The sequence below is a fragment of the Phyllobates terribilis genome, unplaced genomic scaffold (assembly GCF_046119375.1).
Source record: "Phyllobates terribilis strain yellow unplaced genomic scaffold, ASM4611937v1 Scaffold_5__5_contigs__length_657084704, whole genome shotgun sequence".
NCBI lineage: Eukaryota > Metazoa > Chordata > Amphibia > Anura > Dendrobatidae > Phyllobates > Phyllobates terribilis.
Window position 1 is genome coordinate 622,213,585 of NW_027362765.1, and position 22,493 is coordinate 622,236,077.

Here is a 22,493-nt window from a genome sequence, read left to right on the forward strand (position 1 = left end):
ATAAAGTCGTCTAATTACTTATACCACATGAGGAACAGTGTTAAAAAATAAACTCTAGGGTTAGGGTTGGGGTTAGGGTTGGGCTAGGGTTAGGGTTGGGGTTGGGATTTTTTCAAAAGTAAAGAAAAAAAAAGATACAATATGGCGACCAGTGTTGAGGGCAAGTGCTCGCTATTTGAGTTTGCATCGGGTAATCGGGTATGCACTGAGTATCGTGGGTGTTCGAGTGACATGCTCGAGTGTCTGCCCCATATGCTTCGCGGCCAAAAAAAACATTGCGGGATTGCCTGCCATGCACGAGCGATCCCCGCATCTTTTTTTTTGGGTATTTAACAACCGTGAAACATGCGGGGCAGGGACTCGAGCATGTCACTCGAGCACCCGTGAACCATGGTGCATACCTGAGTACCCGATGCAAACTCAAGTAGCGAGCACTTGCGTTCAAGACTAATGACAACTTATTCAATATGATGACCTAATGTTATCAAATTCTGTCATACCTCTGGGTTCAAAATGTACACTATAACCCTTGATAAAATCCTTGAGAGGTCTAGTTTCCAAAATTGAGTCAATTGGGGGGGGGTTCCACTATTTAGGCACATCAGGGGCTCCCATAATGCAACATGGCATCCACTCTTGATTCCAGACAATTTTGCGTTCAAAAAGTCACACAGTGCTCCTTCCCTTCTGAACCCTGACATGCGCGCAAACAGTGTATTTTCCCCACATATGGGGTATTGGTGTACTCAGGAGAAATTGCACAACAGTTTTTAGGTTCCATTTTCTCCTCTTACTCTTGTGAAAATAAAAAAATTGGGGCTAAAAGATCATTTTTGTGAAAAAAGTTAGATTTTTTTATTTTCATGGCTCCATGTTATAAACTTCTGTGATGCACTAACCACACATCTAGATAAGGTCCCTGAGGGGTCTAGTTTCCAAAATGGTGTCAATTATGGGGGGTTTCCACTGTTTAGGCACATCAGGGGCTCTCCAAACGCAACATGGCGCCCGCTAATTATTCAAGCAAATTTTACATTCAAAAAGTCAAATGGCGCACCTTCCCTTCTGAGTAGAGATGAGCGTTGTTCGACTCGAACTGTTCGCCAATCTCAAATTCGAGCTGTTTTGGGCGGTGTTCGAGCCGTTCGGCGAACACGAACGATTTGAGAAAAATTCGACTGTTCGAGGTTATGTTCGATAACTGTTCGTGCACCAAAATCATAACTGGATTTTTTCTCAGTAATGATGAAAATTAATGTTAATACGCAGTTTGAGTGTACAGCGGGGTGGGGGGAGGGGCAGGGGATGGATCTCTGCAGGAATAATGAAGATCTCCATTTTTTTTTCTCTTTCCCGCATTTACAGTGGGGAGGTGCAATCTGTCAGCCTATCAGCAGCGCACACACGGAGCGAAGTGCTTTTTTTCACACAAGCAAGGGCATGTGTCATTGGCAGTGTATGTCACATGTCCTTGCCCTATAAGACCAAGCCATTTTCCCCGTCGCCACCATTTTCTCACTGCTGCAGCTGCGTGTTAGACGGCACCGCTGTTGCTGTGTGCGCTATACCTTGTTAATTTCAAGCCAATTTTCGCACAAATCTACAGATAGCTTGGGAGTAGGGAATAGTTGTGATTGCAGTCCTTTTAAGGACTAGGTTAGAGCATTTCCTACAACTTTTATCAGGCAGGTCTGTGCTCTTAAATAGATAGATTGTGGGAGTAAAGACTAATTGTAATTGCAGTCCTTTTCAGGACTAGGTTACATCAGTTCCTATCAGTTTTTGCCAGGCAGGTCTGTGCCAGTGCTGTGCAAGTTTTTTTCACAGCATTTGGCTGAATCTAGCAAAGCTAATCCTTTTTGGCCTATTGCAGAGTGTGTTAGTCAGTGGAGTAGCCTATCTGTGTTGCAAGATATACCACCTGTGTATAGAATACCAATTTTTTTACTGCACCTAGTGAAGTAAAATCTTTTGGGCATAGCATCATTCTATTAGTCCATCTATACTGACCTCCATCAGGTTGCAAATTGAATATAATTTTTTTCTGCATCTAGCTCTGAAAAAATATTTGGGCTTCTAGCTGTGTGTGGGACTTGTTCTATTAGTCCATCTATACTGACCTCCATCACGCTGCAAATTCAAAATAATTTTTTGTCTGCATCTAGCTCTGAAAAAATATTTGGCCTTCTAGCAGTGTGTGGGACTTTCTCTATTAGTCCATCTATACTGACCTCCATCAGGTTGCAAATTAAAAATAATTTTTATCTGCATCTACCTCTGAAAAAATATTTGGGCTTCTAGCTGTGTGTGGGACTTGTTCTATTAGTCCATCTATACTGACCTCCATCAGGTTGCAAACTGAATATAATTTTTTTCTGCATCTAGCTCTGAAAAAATATTTGGCCTTCTAGCAGTGTGTGGGACTTTCTCTATTAGTCCATCTATACTGACCTCCATCAGGTTGCAAATTAAAAATAATTTTTATCTGCATCTAGCTCTGAAAAAATATTTGGCCTTTTAGCAGTGTGTGGGAATTTCTCTTTTTTTTTTTTTTTTTAAACCAATTATTTTTATTTAGGTTTCAAAAATTTACAGCAAACAGTTATCAATATACATATAACAATTCACATAACGTGTAGTAATACAGTCAAAACCCTCTCCCCCCTCCCCCCTCCCGCCAATACTCCTTATGCCGGGCATACCTGGGAACATTGACAATCATATTACCGCCATCCATGCGGACCATATTTTCCCAAAAGTTCTCTCTCCATGCCTCCGCCTGTAAATGCTTTCCTCTAAATGCATTACCGTACGTGTCTGAGCAATAAATTCCCTCCTAGTGGGGGGTTCCGAATCTGTCCATTTTCGTGCTATTAGTTTGCGTGCCACATATAGCAATCGCGCTATCGCCACTTTGTAATGTTCTGAGACAGGTATTCCATCCACCTCCCCCAAAACACACAGCACCGGGTTTCTGTCAATTGTACATGTATAAGCCCTCTCAATTTTGTTAACAACGACCAACCAATAAGCCACTAGCCGTGGGCATGACCATAGCATGTGTAGCAGTCCGGCCTGGTCCGTGCCACATCTAGGGCAACTGGAATCTCCCCTCAAGCCCGCCTTGTACAGGCGCAGCGGTGTTTTGTATGTCCTATGTATTATGTATAATTGGGAGATCCGTGCCTGCTCGCTTAGAGAGATCTTCGGGACATATTCTAGAATTGCCTCCCATTGTTCTGTTGTGAGGGTACCCACCTCCCTTTCCCATTTACTCTTTGCAATGAAGTGATTTCCCCCCAGATAGGAGTGCAGTAGGTCATGATATAAGCTCGATATGACTCCCCTCGTCCCTCCCTTCATACATACAGAGTCTAGTACAATGTCACCCTGAACCGTCATGGCTCCCAATCCACACTGTGCCCTCCAAGCATGTCGAAGCCTATAGTATTGAAATCCCCATACCAAAGGCAAATCAAATTCTTCTCTCAATTTCTCAAAGGTCTTCAGGTCCGTTCCACTCTGCAGCTGGCACACATATCTCACTCCTTGCGCCTTCCAATTGCCCATTTGACACAGCTTATTAAGTTCCGGCAGATGTTCATTGCCCAACACCGGTGAGTACTTAGTCAGCCCGTCCACCCCCCTGATCTTTTTAATAGTGTCCCATACCTTCTGAGTCAAGCCTAAGGTAGGATATATTGCTCCCAATTTCTTAAAGGTACCATCCTCTAACGCCTGGACCAGTGGGCGTCTCCCCGACACATGTACCAGCACCCGGCAAGCTGCCCCTCCACAATCGGGTTCTCTCCATCCCCTGACATGCTGGCCCTGTACTGCCAAGAAATAGACCCAGGGATTGGGTGCGGCCAATCCTCCCTCCTCCTTCCCATTTTGCAGCGTTCCCAATTTAATCCTTGCCTGCCTCTTGCCCCATATCAAGGATCTGAAGATAGAATCAATACCCTGAAACCGTTTTTTTGGTAGCCATATCGGTGAGTTGTGCAAAACGTACATTAGTTGTGGCATAAGGACCATCTTAATCAGGTTAGTTCTACCCGTCACCGTCAAAGCCAATTGGCACCATGCACTTATTTTCTTTTTAAATTTCTCTAGCAGAGGAACTAAATTCAGATCCGTGAATCGTGTCAATGGAAGCGCCACCCATATCCCAAGGTATTTAAATTGTGAAACCAGCTGGAGCTGCTTCCCCCTCTCATCTATCTCCTCCGCTTTTATTGGTCTATCTACAGCCATGACATAAGACTTGTGCCAGTTTATCTCCAGTCCCGAAATGCTCCCAAAGTGTTTAATTACATCCATCGTGCACCCCAATGTCTCTCCTGCATTTTCCAGAAATAACAGGATGTCATCGGCATACAGTGATATTTTTTCTTCCAGCCTCCCAAATTTAAATCCGACCACTCCTCTCTCAGCTCTTATTTTGGCCGCCAGGGGCTCCACTGCCACCGCAAACAATAGCGGGGACAGCGGGCACCCCTGCCTTGTGCCCCTATGTAAGTCAAACATCCCGGACCGTTCACCATTCACCTTAACTACCGCCCTTGGGGATGAGTACAATAACTTCACCCAGGCCATGAATGCGGGGCCAAATCCCATTATTTCCATGATTTTCCATAAATATTTCCATTCCACGCTATCAAATGCTTTTCTAGCGTCCAATGACATCACTATTCTCCCGCCACCATTATCAGCAGGCAGCTGCATATTAAGAAATAATCTTCTCAAGTTAACAGCCGTGGAGCGGTTGGGCATAAAGCCCGACTGGTCCTCGTGAATAACAGTATGCGCAACCCCGGTGAGCCGGGTGGCCAGGATCTTAGCGAGTATTTTGACATCCGTTGTCAACAACGATATGGGCCTATACGACTCCGCATCCATGGGGTCTTTCCCCTCCTTTGGCAGAACCACTATCACCGCTTCCTCCATTGATCTCGGTAACGCCCCCTTCACCAAAGCCTCATCAAACACAGATTTCAATTTTGGAGCTAGCAATTCCACCAGCTCCCTGTACACCTCCCCAGGTAGACCATCAGCACCCGGTGATTTGTTATTGGGCATAGACAGAATTGCACATTCCACCTCCTCCACACTCACAGGTTCATCCAACCTCATCCTATCTTCCTCAGACAATTTAGACAGTGAGATGCCTTCCAAAAATTCCTCTACGGCCCCCTCCGTGTCCCGTACTCTTGAATTGTACAGTGCCATGTAATATTCCTTGAAGACCTCCAATATGTCCTTTGTGTCTGTCAGAGTCGTCCCCGTTTGGTCTCTCAACCTGTACACCCTGGAAGACTCCCTCTGTGCCGCAGATATCACCGCCAACAAGCGACCCACTCTCTCTCCTTCCTCAAAGAATTGGGCTTGCTGAAATGCCCTTTTCCTCTCAGCTTGCATCATGTGCAGTTTATTAACTGCCTCCTGTGCCAATTTTAGTCTATTGTGAGCTACACTCGTTGGCGCCAAAATCATGTCTGCCTCTGCCCTTGTCAAGTCATCCTTTATTTGTTGATCTGCCAATTTAGTTTTGGTCTTACACCGTGAGATCTCACTTATAAAGAGTCCCCTCGTAAATGCCTTCATAGCCTCCCACACCACTGTGGCCTCAGCACTCCCTTCATTCACTTGGAAGAAGTGCTCTAGTTCTTTGGTTATGCCACCCATATCCACCACTTTAAGCCACGTCGGGTGAAGACGCCAACCTCCCCTCTGACCCTGAGCAGATCCCACTAGAAGCGTGACAACCATAGGACTATGATCCGATAGAGTCCTCTGTAGGTATTCCACCTCCCCAACCATCCCATCCATAGCAGTATCCCCAAAAGCCAGGTCTATCCTTGACAGTGTTCCGTGTGTAGCCGAATGACACGAGAAGGTCCTCTTACCCTCATTTCGTACTCTCCACAGATCCACCAGCCCCAGCTCCCCCACGTAGGTGCCCAATGCAGTCATTCCGTCCCGTCCAGCTTCCATACCTGCCGGACGTACTTTATCCCAGTAATCATTCATGGTGTTGTTAACATCTCCCATAATCAACATCGGAGCCTCCCCCCATCTGGCCGTCAAGTCCATTACTGCTTGAAGTTCCTTTTTAGAATAAGGTGGAGGGATATATAAAGCCACTAAAATCATTTTGTGTCCATACAATCTGCACGCAATCCATACATACTGCCCTTCACTGTCTACTTGCACTCGCAGCTCTTCATAATGTGCGTTTTTGTGTATTAGGACTGACACCCCCCTGGAGTACGAGGAATAAGTGGAATGATATGTCTTTAACATCCACCCTCTCGATAGCCAGTGCCTAGTATCTCTAGTGAGATGGGTCTCCTGTAAGCACGCAATCATAGGATCACAAGATCTGATGTGATTCAGAACTGCTGCCCTCTTAATCCTGTCAGATATACCACGTACATTCCAACTTAAAATCCGAACCGTACGGTTACTCATTGTGCATTAGAAAAAACAATCCACCATCATCAAGTAACATCTTTCCATTTTGTTCCCAAGCATACCAGGTCAAACAGCATAAGCAACCCCATTTTCCCGCAAATCCAACCCATCCAACTCCCCCCCTCCCTCCCCCTCCCCCCACCCCCTCCCCCCACCCTTCTCTTGTCACTCTCTTCCCAACGTGAGAGTGGGAGCTCAAAGAACCTGAGCAACATCGTAGTATACCGCATATCAACATGCGCCGTGTCCTCCTCCAGCATTGGCAGTCTCTCCACCACATAATCAATAGTATGCATAGTCCCGAACCATTAATCAAACAAATTAACTATTAAACTATAAAACGTAGATCCCAGTGGGGGTTTCTCCCCCTCCTCTGCGGCTTCGCAGAGCAATGCAGAGCCACAACCCTGTCCAGTGGTCAGGATAGCAGGGTCGTGCATTCACCGTGCCGAGTCCTCAGCTTCTCTCAATTTGCTCCGGTTCCGCTCCAACCACGAGGCGGCCTCTACCGGTGACGGGAAAAAATTGACCTTTCCAAAGGCTTCCACTCTTAATTTGGCAGGATAAATTGTAGAGTATTTCACATTCAAAGAGCGGAGCTGTTTCTTCACTTCACCATACCGTAGCCGAAGCTTTTGCACCTCAGCCGAGTAATCCGGGTATATTTCAATGCGTTTGCCCTCCAGGGTAAGATCTGTCAATTTTCTGGCCTTACGTAAGATAGTGTCCCGGTCTCTGCAGTTAAGGATTCTGGCTAACATCGTACGAGGGCCCTCTCCAGGCACTGGGGGTCTCATGGGCACTCGATGGGCACGCTCCACAGCAAACACCCTCGACAGGATATTAGACCCAAATTTTCCCAGCAGCCAGGTTTCAACAAAGGTCGTGGGGTCAGCACCCTCAGCTCTTTCAGGGATGCCCACAATACGCAAATTGTTCCTGCGTGACCGGTTTTCCAGGTCATCGTTTTTGTTAGCCACTACCGTGATCCTCTGAGTGTGCTGTTGCTGCGTCTTTTGCACTGAGGTTAAATGATCTTCTGTTACACCAACTCTGCCCTCCACCTCAGTCAATCTGGCTGTAACTTTCTGCATAGAAGCCTCAATGCCTCCCATGTCGGCTTTCAGACCATTCACCTGCTTTGTCAGAGCAGTTAAAGCAGTCTTGCAGTATAAGACAGCCTGGAATACATCTCGCAGAGTCGGCTCTGCCTCATCTGAACTTTCAGCTGCCAGCTCAGTGTCACCATCCCCCTCCTCCTGCTGTTCATTATGTAGCACAGGCACAGGCATCTCCTCACCATCTTCCTCCTCATCTCCATGCTTCTCACTGCCTTCACTTCCTTCTTCATCTGCCTTCATGCCCCTCGCATACCTGTGCAGCCGTGCTGAAGCCTCCAGCCTCCGTGCATAGGCTGTGTTCCTCCTTCCCGCCTTTTCCTCTGTCTCGGTGCCATCTTGGGCTGAGGCACTGCTGCAGGCCCCGGCATCCTTCTGCCTTTTGCGGCCCATGTTGGACTCTCTGAGTCTGGCAGAAGCTCGCCTCTGACTCCCGGGACCCTCAGACAGCAGTTCCTGATAAGGGATTTGGCTGGTTCGGGCTCTGTGCAGGATAATTGAAGCTAATGGTGGTGGAGAGGCACTGCCACCCGACCTCTCACATCAAGAGCTAGGCCACGCCCCCCGGGACTTTCTCTATTAGTCCATCTATACTGACCTCCATCAGGTTGCAAATTAAAAATAATTTTTTGTCTGCATCTAGCTCTGAAAAAATATTTGGGCTTCTAGCTGTGTGTGGGACTTGTTCTATTAGTCCATCTATACTGACCTCCATCAGGTTGCAAACTGAATATAATTTTTTTCTGCATCTAGCTCTGAAAAAATATTTGGCCTTCTAGCAGTGTGTGGGACTTTCTCTATTAGTCCATCTATACTGACCTCCATCAGGTTGCAAATTAAAAATAATTTTTTGTCTGCATCTAGCTCTGAAAAAATATTTGGCCTTCTAGCAGTGTGTGGGACTTTCTCTATTAGTCCATCTATACTGACCTCCATCAGGTTGCAAACTGAATATAATTTTTTTCTGCATCTACCTCTGAAAAAATATTTGGCCTTCTAGCAGTGTGTGGGACTTTTTCTATTAGTCCATCTATACTGATCTCCATCAGGTTGCAAATTAAAAATAATTTTTATCTGCATCTAGCTCTGAAAAAATATTTGGCCTTCTAGCAGTGTGTGGGACTTTCTCTATTAGTCTATCTATACTGACCTCCATCAGGTTGCAAATTAAAAATATTTTTTTGTCTGCATCTAGCTCTGAAAAAATATTTGGCCTTCTAGCAGTGTGTGGGACTTTCTCTATTAGTCCATCTATACTGACCTCCATCAGGTTGCAAACTGAATATATTTTTTTTCTGCATCTACCTCTGAAAAAATATTGGGCTTCTAGCTGTGTGTGGGACTTGTTCTATTAGTCCACCTATACTGACCTCCATCAGGTTGCAAATTCAAAATAATTTTTTGTCTGCATCTAGCTCTGAAAAAATATTTGGCCTTCTAGCAGTGTGTGGGACTTGTTCTATTAGTCCATCTATACTGACCTCCATCAGGTTGCAAACTGAATATAATTTTTATCTGCATCTAGCTCTGAAAAAATATTTGGCCTTCTAGCAGTGTGTGGGACTTGTTCTATTAGTCCACCTATACTGACCTCCATCAGGTTGCAAATTCAAAATAATTTTTTGTCTGCATCTAGCTCTGAAAAAATATTTGGCCTTCTAGCAGTGTGTGGGACTTTCTCTATTAGTCCATCTATACTGACCTCCATCAGGTTGCAAACTGAATATATTTTTTTCTGCATCTACCTCTGAAAAAATATTGGGCTTGTAGCTGTGTGTGGGACTTGTTCTATTAATCCATCTATACAGACCTCCATCAGGTTGCAAACTGAATATAATTTTTTTCTGCATCTACCTCTGAAAAAATATTTGGGCTTCTAGCTGTGTGTGGGACTTGTTCTATTAGTCCATCTATACTGACCTCCATCAGGTTGCAAACTGAATATAATTTTTTTCTGCATCTAGCTCTGAAAAAATATTTGGCCTTCTAGCAGTGTGTGGGACTTGTTCTATTAGTCCACCTATACTGACCTCCATCAGGTTGCAAATTCAAAATAATTTTTTGTCTGCATCTAGCTCTGAAAAAATATTTGGCCTTCTAGCAGTGTGTGGGACTTTCTCTATTAGTCCATCTATACTGACCTCCATCAGGTTGCAAACTGAATATATTTTTTTTCTGCATCTAACCCAGCCAATAGTTTTGGTCTAATACCACAGTTTGGCCACTCAGCTCTGCTCGGTTCCCATCCATTGTTTTTTTGTGCAAACAACTCCAGAGTTGTGAATTAGTTAACCACCAAAATGAGTGGAAAAAGGCCTGCTGCTGGTGGAAAGGGGAATAGGCATGTTGGGAAGGGGAAAAAGGTTGTGTCCGTGGGGTAGGTGTTAAAGCAACAGTAACATCTGCAGAAGAAAGACCATCTTCCAGCCAAACTAAAATGTCTACTTCTTTTAGCGGACAATGTGATAAGATCCCTTTCTTACGGCCACGCCAATCGCTACAAATTCCAGATGAGGCACAAAAACAGCAGGTACTTCAACGGATATCAAGTGCTCCTTTAAGTGGGCTCTCCTCCACATCAACTTCAACATCACAAATACTCCAGTCCTCAAAGGTGTCACCCCAATCGCACTTGCTTCCTCACAGCTCCCAAATCTCCAGCTGCCCGTCTGAGTATGAGGTAGAACAGATGGTTGAGTCTGCAGTGCATTTTACTCATACTATAGCCTGGGAATCAGAGGTCGACTCCAGCGCTTCTGTGAATCCAGACGAGGAAATGATCTGCACTGATGCCCAGAATCTTTATGAGTCGGATCCAGGACCAGACGCAGAAGGTTCTGACCATAATGTAGACCCTCATTCCCAAACTGTAACTCCTGTTGGTGGAGACAATGAGGAAGACGATGATGAGACTCAAATACCTGATTGGAGCGACAACTTTAGTTTTTTGTCAGGGCAGGAACAGGTAGGCTCTGAGGACGACGGGTGTGATAACGCACAGGGTGATGATGATGAGGTTGGAGATCCCACTTACTGTCAACCCACAGTCAGCCAAGAGATGAGGTCAGCAGAGGAGGTGGAGGAAGATGCTAGTGACGACGAGGTCAGGTTGCGCCTTCCTGGACAGAGACGTAGTACTGGAAGCACGTCAACAACTGCATCCTCAAACACAACTCTGCCTCTCACCACAAGTCGTGGTGGCTCTTCAGGTTGCATGGGTGCTAAGCCTTGCATAGCCTGGGCATTTTTTCAGATCGATAAAGATGACCCAACTCGTGTTATCTGTAACATTTGTCAGCAAAAGCTAAGTAGAGGCCAAAAAATACATAGTTTGAGTACTTCATGCATGAACCGGCACATGGACATGAAGCATAAGTTGCAGTGGGAAGCTCAGTGTGCTACAATGCGGCCTAGCCGGCCGGGCCAACCACCGTCTGCCATATCTTGTGCATCCGCGGCCTCTTCATCCTCTGTGACTGGGGGGACAGTAGTCACACCTGTTTTGGGGCGCAGACCTGCCACCTCTTTACCCGCAACAGCCAGCGTGATTGGCAGGTCATCATTTTCTTTGGAGGTGGTAACACCAGCTGGTGTTGAGCGCTGTCCGACATCGATAGCACCACCTTTGGATCAAGGCAACCTAACATGTCCGCCTGCATCTTCCTCACAGACCGGCAGTTTGCCGGGGACACCCTTATCAACCCCGTCTAAGCACAATAGCCAGCCCTCGGTCCCTCAGATGTGGACAAGTAAAAGACCATTTCCTCCTAGCCATGAGAAAGCTAAGAGGTTGAATTTCACCATCTGCAAGCTCTTGGCTACAGAAATGCTGCCTTTCCGCCTGGTGGACACAGAGGATTTTTGAGACCTTATGTCCGTCGCAGTGCCCCAGTACCAGATGCCCAGTCGGCACTACTTCTCAAAGAAAGGTGTGCCTGCGCTCCACCAGCATGTCGCACACAACATCACCGCTTCTTTGAGAAACTCTGTGTGTGACAGGGTGCATTTCACCACAGACACTTGGACGAGTAGGCATGGACAGGGGCGTTACATGTCGCTGACTGGGCACTGGGTAACTATGGTGACAGCAGGACAAGGGGCTGCTGTCCAAGTCTTGCCGTCCCCACGAGTTGTGCGTCAATCCTCTTTATGTCAAAGTTCCTCCACTGCTTCTGCCTCCTCAACCTCCTCTCGGTCTTCCACCTGCACCCAAAGCCTGTCTGGTCATGCCACAAGCTTTCTAACTGCGCAGAAGGGATCCTGCACACCTCCTTACTATGCTGGCAGTAGGGCTCAACGTCATCAGGCGGTTTTTACTTTGAAATGTCTGGGAAATGTGAGTCACACAGCTGAGGAGTTGTGGTCAGCTCTGGAGAACCAATTTCATGAATGGTTGTCTCCACTGGACCTGAAACCAGGGAAGGCCGTGTGCGACAATGCTGCAAACCTGGGTGCGGCCCTTCGCTGGGGCAATGTCACACACGTGCCTTGTATGGCTCACGTGTTGAACCTGGTTGTCCAGCAATTTTTAGCCCACTATCCCAGACTAGATGGCCTTCTGCAGAGGGCACGGTCGCTGTTTGCTCACTTCCGCCATTCGCATCCCGCAGCTCAGCGACTTACATCTCTACAGAAGTCGTTGGGCCTGCCACTTCACCGGCTAAAATGCGATGTGCCTACCCAGTGGAATTCAACTCTGCACATGTTGCAGCGACTGTGGCAGCACCGACAAGCCCTGGTGCAATACGTTCTGACGTATAGCCTGGGCCAACGAGATCCAGAGGTGGGGCAAATCACGCTGGAGGAGTGGTCTCAGATCAGGGACCTATGCACCCTTCTGCACAGTTTTGAAATGGCGACGAAGATGTTTAGTGCTGACGATGCCATTATCAGCATGACTATTCCGGTGATTTACATGCTGGAGCACATGTTAAACAGAATTCGGAGTCAGGTGGTGGCACAAGAGGAAGTGGAGGAAGTAGAGGAGGAGGAGTTGTATGCGGAAGGGCTAACATCTGCAAGGTCCAGACGGTCGGCAGCACCAAGGCGGCAGGCATGTGAGGGTGGGGGAGATGGTTTTACCAGGGCGCATGGTAGCAGCCAAACTAGTGAGGAAGGTGCAGGAGCCCAGGAAGAAGTGGAGGACGAACTGATGGAAGACTCATCAGATGAGGGAGACCTTGATCACATTTCTGTTGTGCGAGGTTGGGGGGAGAGGACAGAGGAAGGAAGCATGATTGTTACCTCGCCACCAACACAACAGGGACTTGGTGCTCCTGGATGCGCAACACACATGAGTGCCTTCTTGCTGCACTACCTGCAACATGACCCTCGAATTGTGAGAATTAGAAATAATCCTGACTACTGGGTTGCCACACTGTTAGATCCCCGGTACAAAAGTAAATTTGCAGAAATTATTCCTGCCATAGAAAGGGATGCACGCATGCAGGAGTATCAGCAGAGACTGTTGCAGAATCTTACATGTGCTTTTCCACAAAACACCAGTGGTGCACGTAGTGAATCTCACAGTTCCAACTTGCCAACCGTGGGACCGTCAAGTGTTCAGCACTCAAACCGTAACAGAACCACAGTATCTGCTGGTAACATCAATTTTGCGGAATCATTTCACCACTTTATTAGCCCATCCTTTGCAAGGCCACAGGAGACAAGAAGTCTGACACATAGTCAACGCCTAGAGACGATGGTACAGGAGTATCTCCAAGTAAACATTGAAGCCATGACTGTGTCACTGGACCCTTGCTCTTTTTGGGCTTCCAATCTGGATAAATGGCCGGAGCTAGCCACTTACGCCTTGGAGATCTTGTCATGCCCCGCAGCCAGCGTTCTGTCTGAACGTGTGTTCAGCGCTGCTGGTGGTGTGCTGACAGATAAGCGCACGCGGCTCTCCACTGATAATGTAGACATACTCACGTTCGTAAAGATGAACAAATCATGGATCCGAAACGACTTTTCTACCCCTGTGTCATCCTGGGGAGAGTAAAAGCTTGATGATTGGTTAAAATCACCCTACCAACCGTTTTAAGCTTTCAAATTACTAATCATGTTTATCTGTATCTTGGCTGGAAAATAATTTGGGCTTTGTAGCAGTGTGCAGCACTGATTCTATTAGGCCATCTATAATAAGCTCCACCAGATTTAAAATTACTAATCATGTTTATCTGTGTCTTGACTGGAAAATAATTTGGGCTTTGTAGCAGTGTGCAGCACTGATCCTATTAGGCCATCTATACTAAGCGCCACCAGATTTAAAATTAATAATAATTTTTAGCTGCATCTAGCCCGGAAAATAATTTTGGGGCTCCGAGATGCGCAAGACACATAAGTGCCTTCTTGCTGCACTACCTGCAACATGACCCTCATATTGTCAGAATTCGAAGTAATCATGACTACTGGGTTGCCACACTCTTAGATCCCCCAAACTTTTCGATCAACCTTTTCATTTTAATAAAGACCAAAAAAATGGTCATTTTTGAAATTATAAGCATTAGCAGGTTATTAGAAACTGAAATCAAACAGTTTTCAACTCAAAACTTTATTCTAGGTGATGTTACATTTTCACATAGGACCCCTTGTTCGAAGGGAGCTTCTGAACTCTCTCGTCCATTGAATTTGTCAGGTTTTGGATGGTTTCTGCTTCAATTGTTTTGCATGAGGACAGAATACCCTCCCAGAGCTGTTGCTTAGATGTGAACTGCCTCCCGCCATCATAGACACTCCTTTTGATGATGCTCTAGAGGTTCTGAATGGGGTAGAGGTCAGGGAGCATGGGGGTCACACCATAAGTTTGTCCCCTTTTATGCCCATATCAGCCAGAGATGCAGATGTTTTATGTGCAGCATGAGATGGTGCATTATCATGCAAAAAAATGATCTTGCTGTGAAATACACGGTTCTTCTTCTTGAACCATGGCAGGAAGTGCTGTTTGAGAAAATCCACATACATTATGCAGTTCATCTTTAGCGCCTTCAGGGATCCTAAAGGGGCCGACAATCTCTCTCCCCATGATTCCAGCCCAAAACATTACTCCACCTCCTCCTTGTTGGCGCTGTAGCCGTGTTTGCGTGGGGTGTCCATCAACCAGCCATCCTCCACTCCATCCATCTGGACCATCGAGCGCTGCACGGCGCTCATCCGTGAACAAAACAGTTTTGAAATCAGTCTTCATGTAATGTTTGGCCCACTGGAGCCGTTTCTGCTTGTGTGAAGTGGATAGAGGAGGTCGACAGGATGGCGTATGCACAGCTGCAAACCTCTGAAGGACCCTGCATCTTGTTGTTCGGGGGACGTTGGAGGCACCAGCAGCTTCAAAAACTTGTCTGCTGCTATGACAAGGCTTTTTTGCCGCTGCTCTTTTAACCTGACGTAATTGCCTGTAGGAAAGAGTCCTCAATTTGCCCTTATCAGCACGCACACGTGTGTACTGTGAATCAGCTACATACTTCTTGATTGCGAAGACACTTCATCCTGATCATCGCACAATGTTGATTGTAGTCATGCCTTGACCTAAACACTCCACAATTTGTTGCTTCTCAGCAGCCGACACATCCTTTTTCTTTCCCATTTTGGCAGAAAATGTAGGCTGCTTAATAATCTGAGACAGCCTTCTTAAGTAGTCTTGCCTTTCATTGGACACACCTGCCAAACTAATTAGCACAGGTGTCTGCAATTGCTTACAGTGATATAAAGAGCCCTGACACACATCACCATCAATGAGTTTAACTGACAAACAAACAAATTCTTCCCTTATCACTCCTAAACACTTTTTGCATAATAATTTGGAACACAGTGTACATGTGCTTTTCCACAAAACACCAGTGGTTCACGTAGTGAATCTTACAGTTCTAACTTGCCAACCGTGGTCTGTATGGAGTTGTTCAATAAAGGGCCCAAAATTAAGATAACATAGATGGGAGAGGTCTCTATGAATAGGAATTCCTAAGTATTTGATACCCTGTGAGGGCCAGGCAAAGGGAAAGTTGGACTGGATGGAATCCTATATGGATTTGGGGAGGGAGACATCGAGGGCCTCAGACTTCGCTGCATTGATTTTAAAATTTGACCATGTAACAAAGTGATCTATTTCAGCCATAACAGCATGGATGGATATATGTGATTGAGTGATATATACTAGGACATCATCAGCAAATAGAGAGCACTTGTACTCGGTGCCTCCCACCTCAATCCACCTAATATTGGGGTTATGGCGAATTGATGAGAGCAGGTGCTCCGTCACTAGGATGTATAAGAGAGGGGACAGAGGACATCCCTGCCTTGTCCCATTAGTGATTGTGAAAGGTGATGAAAATGTTCTGATGCACCCCCTGGGCCTTGGGACACCCGGAGCCGGACCCTTTTTGGTGGATGCTGGTGGTTGTAGTCTTCGTGGCGGCGACCCGGTTCCGTGGCTCAGGGTGGTCAAACCAGTCTCGGAACTATTTATGTGGTTTTGATGTTTAAATGTCCGACTACGCCACCTGTGGATTGCGGTCAGAGTGAACCACCGCTGCAGGGCAGACCGCTGAGGCTGGTGTTGTGGGTGCAGCAGAGCGTAGCATAACTCCCCACGGGAGGAGTATAGCCTCAGGGCAGTGTATGCGGAGGATGGGGGTGATGGTGCAGGGCAGCAGCAGTAACGACACGGAGTCAGTGATGCAGTCCAGGGCCTTTACTCACAGTTCTTATTGTCCAGACCACGTCTGCAGGTAACGGCTGCCCACGTCGTACTGTGCTCACCAGGTGAGGGGCTCAGACAACTCCCAGATAACTTTGGAGCGCTTCACAGGACCCCCTTTGTGTGTCCTTTGTCTGGCCTTTCTTACCAACCCTTCTGTCCGGCTGCCTCGGGCCTCCTCTTGGTAAACTTGGCGCCAGTTTCCCTGACCCTATGTGGTGCCTTCCTAGCGGGTGTAGCGAGGGGCTGCGCCACATAAAATGTCACAGCCTTCGGTTTCTAGCTGAGGGTCGTTTCCTGCCTCCACTAGTTTCGGGGACCGGTCTCCCCCTTTGGCCTGACCCGTCCACGCAGGTGGATTCGGGCGTGCGGTGGCGACTCGCCCGTCCGCACCCCTGGGATCCCTTCATTCCTCTTTCCTGCAGCCTTCTCCGCTCCTCTTCCTTCCTTCTCCCTCTTCCAGGCCTGGGCCTCTGTTACTAGGCCCGCCTCTGGAGCAGAGCTCATACAGAGCCCCTGCTCCCTGCCACTTCTGCTCAGACTTCTCTGCACTGAACTAAGATGGTGCCCACCTTTTATACTCCCTTCTCAATGCACCCAGGAACTGCTTCCTCCTTGCTCCTGCACTACAGGGTTCCCCTTCCTCAGTGTTCCCTCCCCCCACTCCAGCCAGGGACAGGGACTGTCGTGCCCATCTCAGAGGCATATTGGTCGCCCTGCCCCACGGCAATGTGGTGTAATGCATGCAGGTGTCGGGTCCTGATCCACACTCCATCCTTACCTGAGAGTGAGATATCACACCTCTGGGTGAGGTGCAATACCTCTGTAGCAACCGAGCCCTCAGGGTGCTACAGTTCCATTTATCTTCAGCCTAGGTGACGTATTGTGATACAGGGCCGTGATTTTGGCTATAAAAGGGTCCCCTAGACCCCTACCCCAAGCTTTTTAAGAGAATCATATATGGCGTGCCAGGAGACTCTATGGAATGCTTTCTCAGCATCCAACGAGAGTATCTAATTACAAATTTTTAACTGCATCTAGCCCAGGAAATACTTTGTGCCTAGTAGCAGTGTCTGCTAGTCAGCGGATTATCCCGGCTGTTAAGCAAGCTACACCACCTGTAGTTTGGACACTTAATTTTTTCAAAGGAAATGCTTCGGGACCACGGGATACTCAGTGAAGAGCATCAGGAGGCACCCCAAGGCATAGGGGCTGGGACTGGCAGTAGGATGCCTTGCGGTGGACAGCCGAGCTCGATCCTTATAAAAGCTTTTCAACTGCAGCAGCTTTAGTGGACGCTACTGGAGCTGGAATTACGCGGCTGCTGGCATGAGACTTGCCCTCCAATAGATCCTTGTAAATGGATTTAAAGTGTATTCCTTCAAATTAGAGAGACAATTTAAATTAAAAAGCTTAGAGCTGCCTCCACCACAGGGGGGCTCGCTCGACCCACCAGCGGACAGGCACCAGTATTGGGAGAGGGGGGCTTGCTGTCAGGGTTCACCACGGCTCTGGCACAAACCCGGCGACACGGAGATGGCACGGGCAGGAGCGGACTGAACGTGTCGGCTTCTCACTTTTTGGATTTTAGAAGGGCATGACATGCCTATATCTGTGTCTCCTCCTCCTTTTACTCCTCCACCTCTTTTCTTTTCGCATGACTATATGTACTTGTCACTTTTCCATGTGTTAGTTGTGTCTTCTGAGCAGTTTGTCAGCTTTTGGACACCTTTGAAGGTGTTTTCTATGTGTTTCTATGTGTTTTTGTTTGCCTGCCATTGGTTTTATCGGTGTTCGAAGGTGTTCGACGAACCGAACTCGAACACTACGGGGGTGGCTCAACACTACTTCTGAGCTCTGCCGTGCGCCCAAACAGTGTTTTTTCCCCACGTATGGGATATCTGCGTGCTCAGGGGAAATTGCACAACAAAGTTTGGGGTCCATTGTTTCCTGTTACTCCTGCAAAAATAAAACAATTTGGGTCTAAAGTAACATTTTTGTGAAAAAAATTAAATGTTCATTTTTTTCTTCCCCATTCCAAAAATTCCTGTGAAGCACCTGAAGGGTTAATAAACTTTTTGAATGTGGTTTTGAGCACCTTGAGGGGGCAGTTTTTAGAATTGTGTCACTTTTGGGTATTTTCTGTCATAAAGGCCCCTCAAAGTCACTTCAAATGTGATGTGGTCCCTAAAAAAAATGGTTTTGCAAATTTTTTGTAAAAATGAGAAATCGCTGGTCAACTTTTAACCCCTATAACTTCCTAACAAAAAAAAATGTGGTTCCAAAATTGTGCTGATGTAAAGTAGACATGTGGGAAATATTATTTATTAACTATTTTGTGTGATATATCTCTCTGATTTAAGGGCATAAAAATTCAAATTTTGAAAATTGCGAAAGTTTCAAAATTATCACCAAATTTCCGATTTTTTTCATAAATATGATATCGAATGAATTTTACCACTATCATGAAGTACAACATGTAAAAAAAAAAAATCTCAGAATCAGCGGGATCCATTGAAGCGTTCCAGAGGTATTACCTCATAAAGTGACAGTGGTCAGATTCGTAAAAATTGTCCCGGTCATTAACGTGCAAACCACCCTTGGGGGTAAAGGGGTTACTATATAATACGCTATAATGCAAACCACCATTTGAATTGATAATCCACCACTATGACCTCTCGCATGGCCACAAGTATATGATTTGCATACATGCGGTCACGTGCAGACTAGATGCAGATCACGTGCAGACTAACCTCACTCAATACAGCCCCAAGCCTGGACAAACCCTCCAATTGGATGTCCCTTAACCTCCACATATATATATTCGTGGAGGTTTAGGCTTGGGGCTCATAGACAGAGATATACATATATACAGTACAGACCAAAAGTTTGGACATACCTTCTCATTTAAAGATTTTTCTGTATTTTCATGACTATGAAAATTGTACATTCACACTGAAGGCATCAAAACTATGAATTAACACATGTGGAATTATATACTTACCAAAAAAGTGTGAAACAACTGAAAATATGTCTTATATTCTAGGTTCTTCAAAGTAGCCACCTTTTGCTTTGATAACTGCTTTGCACACTCTTGGCATTCTCTTGATGAGCTTCAAGAGGTAGTCACCGGAAATGGTCTTCCAACAATCTTGAAGGAGTTCCTAGAGATGCTTAGCACTAGTTGGCCCGTTTGCCTTCACTCTGCGGTCCAGCTCACCCCAAACCATCTCGATTGGGTTCAGGTCTGGTGACTGTGGAGGCCAGGTCATCTGGCGTAGCACCCCATCACTCTCCTTCTTGGTCAAATAACCCTTACACAGCCTGGAGGTGTGTTTGCGGTCATTGTCCTGTTGAAAAATAAATGATGGTCCAACTAAACGCAAACCGGATGGAATAGCATGCCGCTGCAAGATGCTGTGGTAGCCATGCTGGTTCAGTATGCCTTCAATTTTGAATAAATCCCCAACAGTGTCACCAGCAAAGCACCCCCACGCCATCACACCTCCTCCTCCATGCTTCACGGTGGAAACCAGGCATGTAGAGTCCATCCGTTCACCTTTTCTGCGTCGCACAAAGACACGGTGGTTGGAACCAAAGATCTCAAATTTGGACTCATCAGACCAAAGCACAGATTTCCACTGGTCTAATGTCCATTCCTTGTGTTCTTTAGCCCAAACAAGTCTCTTCTGCTTGTTGCCTGTCCTTAGCAGTGGTTTCCTAGCAGCTACTTTACCATGAAGGCCTGCTGCACAAAGTCTCCTCTTAACAGTTGTTGAAGAGATGTGTCTGCTGCTAGAACTCTGTGTGGCATTGACCTGGTCTCTAATCTGAGCTGCTGTTAACCTGCAATTTCTGAGGCTGGTGACTCGGATAAACTTATCCTCAGAAGCAGTGTGTTATGCACACGCCCGGGCTAAGCGGCGTGTGCGTGTGATTGGTAGTGATTCCACTGGACCGTGCCGGAGAGTGAATGCCTGGAGGGGCGTGACTAGGTATTCACCCGATCCGACCAGGGTCGCACGACGGCATACGACGCCAGTGCACCAAGGAGGAACCGAGCAGAGGGACCAGGTGCTACTCCAGGACAGACCCCGGACACGGCTGTTGACCCACACAGGGGAATACAGGAACAGGCTGGTAGGCTGGCACACAGACTGATGGGTATAGGCAGGCACGACTGGTATGCAGGCAGGCGGGTATGCAGGCAGGGGGGTAAAGGCAAGCACAGCTAGAGTGCAGACAGGGAGGCACTAGCAGGTAGGAACACAGGCGGGATAGGACCCAGTACACACCGGGACTCAGGAACAATACAGGCAGAGGGTTACAGGCAAGCACAGCTAGAGTGCAGACAAGGCTGAGCAGGGAGGACAGGGCTCTGTTCACACAGAACAGACAGGAAGGGAAAGACAGAGCCAGATACTCACACAGTACTTGCAGAGACAACAAGCAGGAGTTAGGTACGAGTTCAGACTCTGCAGAAAAAGGAAGGGAACGGACATAGAGGCAAAACAGGTAAAGGACAGGAGAGAGTTCAGACTGGAACTGAGTGTACGGAGGAGACCGACACTGCAGAGGGATACAGGAGCGGGTCTGGGAATACGGCCCCCAGAGAGGCGGAACGAACAGGCAAGGAGCGTGTTCAGACAGGACAGACCAGACACAGGAGCGGGTCTAGGAAATCGGCCACTAGAAGGCGAGAGGAACAGGCTAGGAGCGAGTTCAGACAGGACAGACAAGAGAGCACAGAAAGGACTCAGTTCAGACACGGGAGCTGATACCGCAAAGCAGGAGACATACAGGACTCAGTTCAGACACGGGAGCTGATACCGCAAAGCAGGAGACATACAGGACACAGTTCAGACACGGGAGCTGATACCGCAAAGCAGGAGACATACAGGACTCAGTTCAGACACGGGAGCTGATACCGCAAAGCAGGAGACATACAGGACTCAGTTCAGACACGGGAGCTGATACCGCAAAGCAGGAGACATACAGGACTCAGTTCAGACAGGCCTGGAAATACAGCCTCCAGGAAAGGCAGACAAGGAAACAAAGAACGGGACCTGGCACCTTCAGAGTGCAAGCACACACTGAAGGAAACACTATGCTCAGGCAGGGATAGAAGGGAGCTGCTGAGCTATATACCAAGTGACAGACAGCAATAGGCTGAGGACGCACAAGGGGTGTGACCCACAGCAGGTACAAAAGGCAGGAAGTGATCGGGCGCCGCCCTTAAGCAGCAGAAACAGACACAAACAGACAGCATGGAGGGAAGCCAGAGAGACATTCTGGACAGGAGATCAAGTGCGCCCTCTTGCACAGTGGGAGATGGACCACCATGCAAGGACGCCGCCAGGTATGTTACAGTACCTCCCCCCTTACGCCCCCTCTTCTTCAGGCCTGCCAGAATCTTCCGCAGGGAATTCGAGGGCCAGTCGTTCACTGGGTTGGAGGGGGACAGAGACTTAAGGGTAATCTCTGCTTCGAGGTACATCTTGTCAAGCTCACAGGAAGAAATAGACGGGTTATCACGTACATAATGAGGAAAAGTCACTGTCTCTTTGTTATCTGGTGGTATCCCGGAGGATTCAGGAAACAACTGGAGGTCCTCCGCCGGGTCAGAAGAGTGCAGAGGCTCAGAGAAAACAACTGCTTCAGAGTACACTAGGTCGGACTCACTGGAGGAAGCAGGCGAGGTATCGGGTACCGAGTATAGGAAAGTCTCTGTCCATTCACCACCAGGTGGCACCCCGAAGGGTTCTGGAGACAGCTGGCGGTCCTCCGCCTGGTCAGAGGGGTGTAGAGACTCACGGGTAACCTCTGCTTCAGAGTACACTAGGTCGGACTCACTGGAGGAAGCAGGCGAGGTATCGGGTACCGAGTATAGGAAAGTCTCTGTCCATTCACCACCAGGTGGCACCCCGAAGGGTTCTGGAGACAGCTGGCGGTCCTCCGCCTGGTCAGAGGGGTGTAGAGACTCACGGGTAACCTCTGCTTCAGAGTACACTAGGTCGGACTCACTGGACGAAGCAAGCGAGGTATCAGATCCAGGATATAGGAAAGTCTCTGTCCATTCACCACCAGGTGGCACCCCGAAGGATTCTGAACACAACTGGAGGTCCTCCGCCTGGTCGGAGGGGTGTAGAGACTCAGGAGTAACCTCTGCTTCGGAGTACACTAAGTTGGACTCACTGGACGAAGCG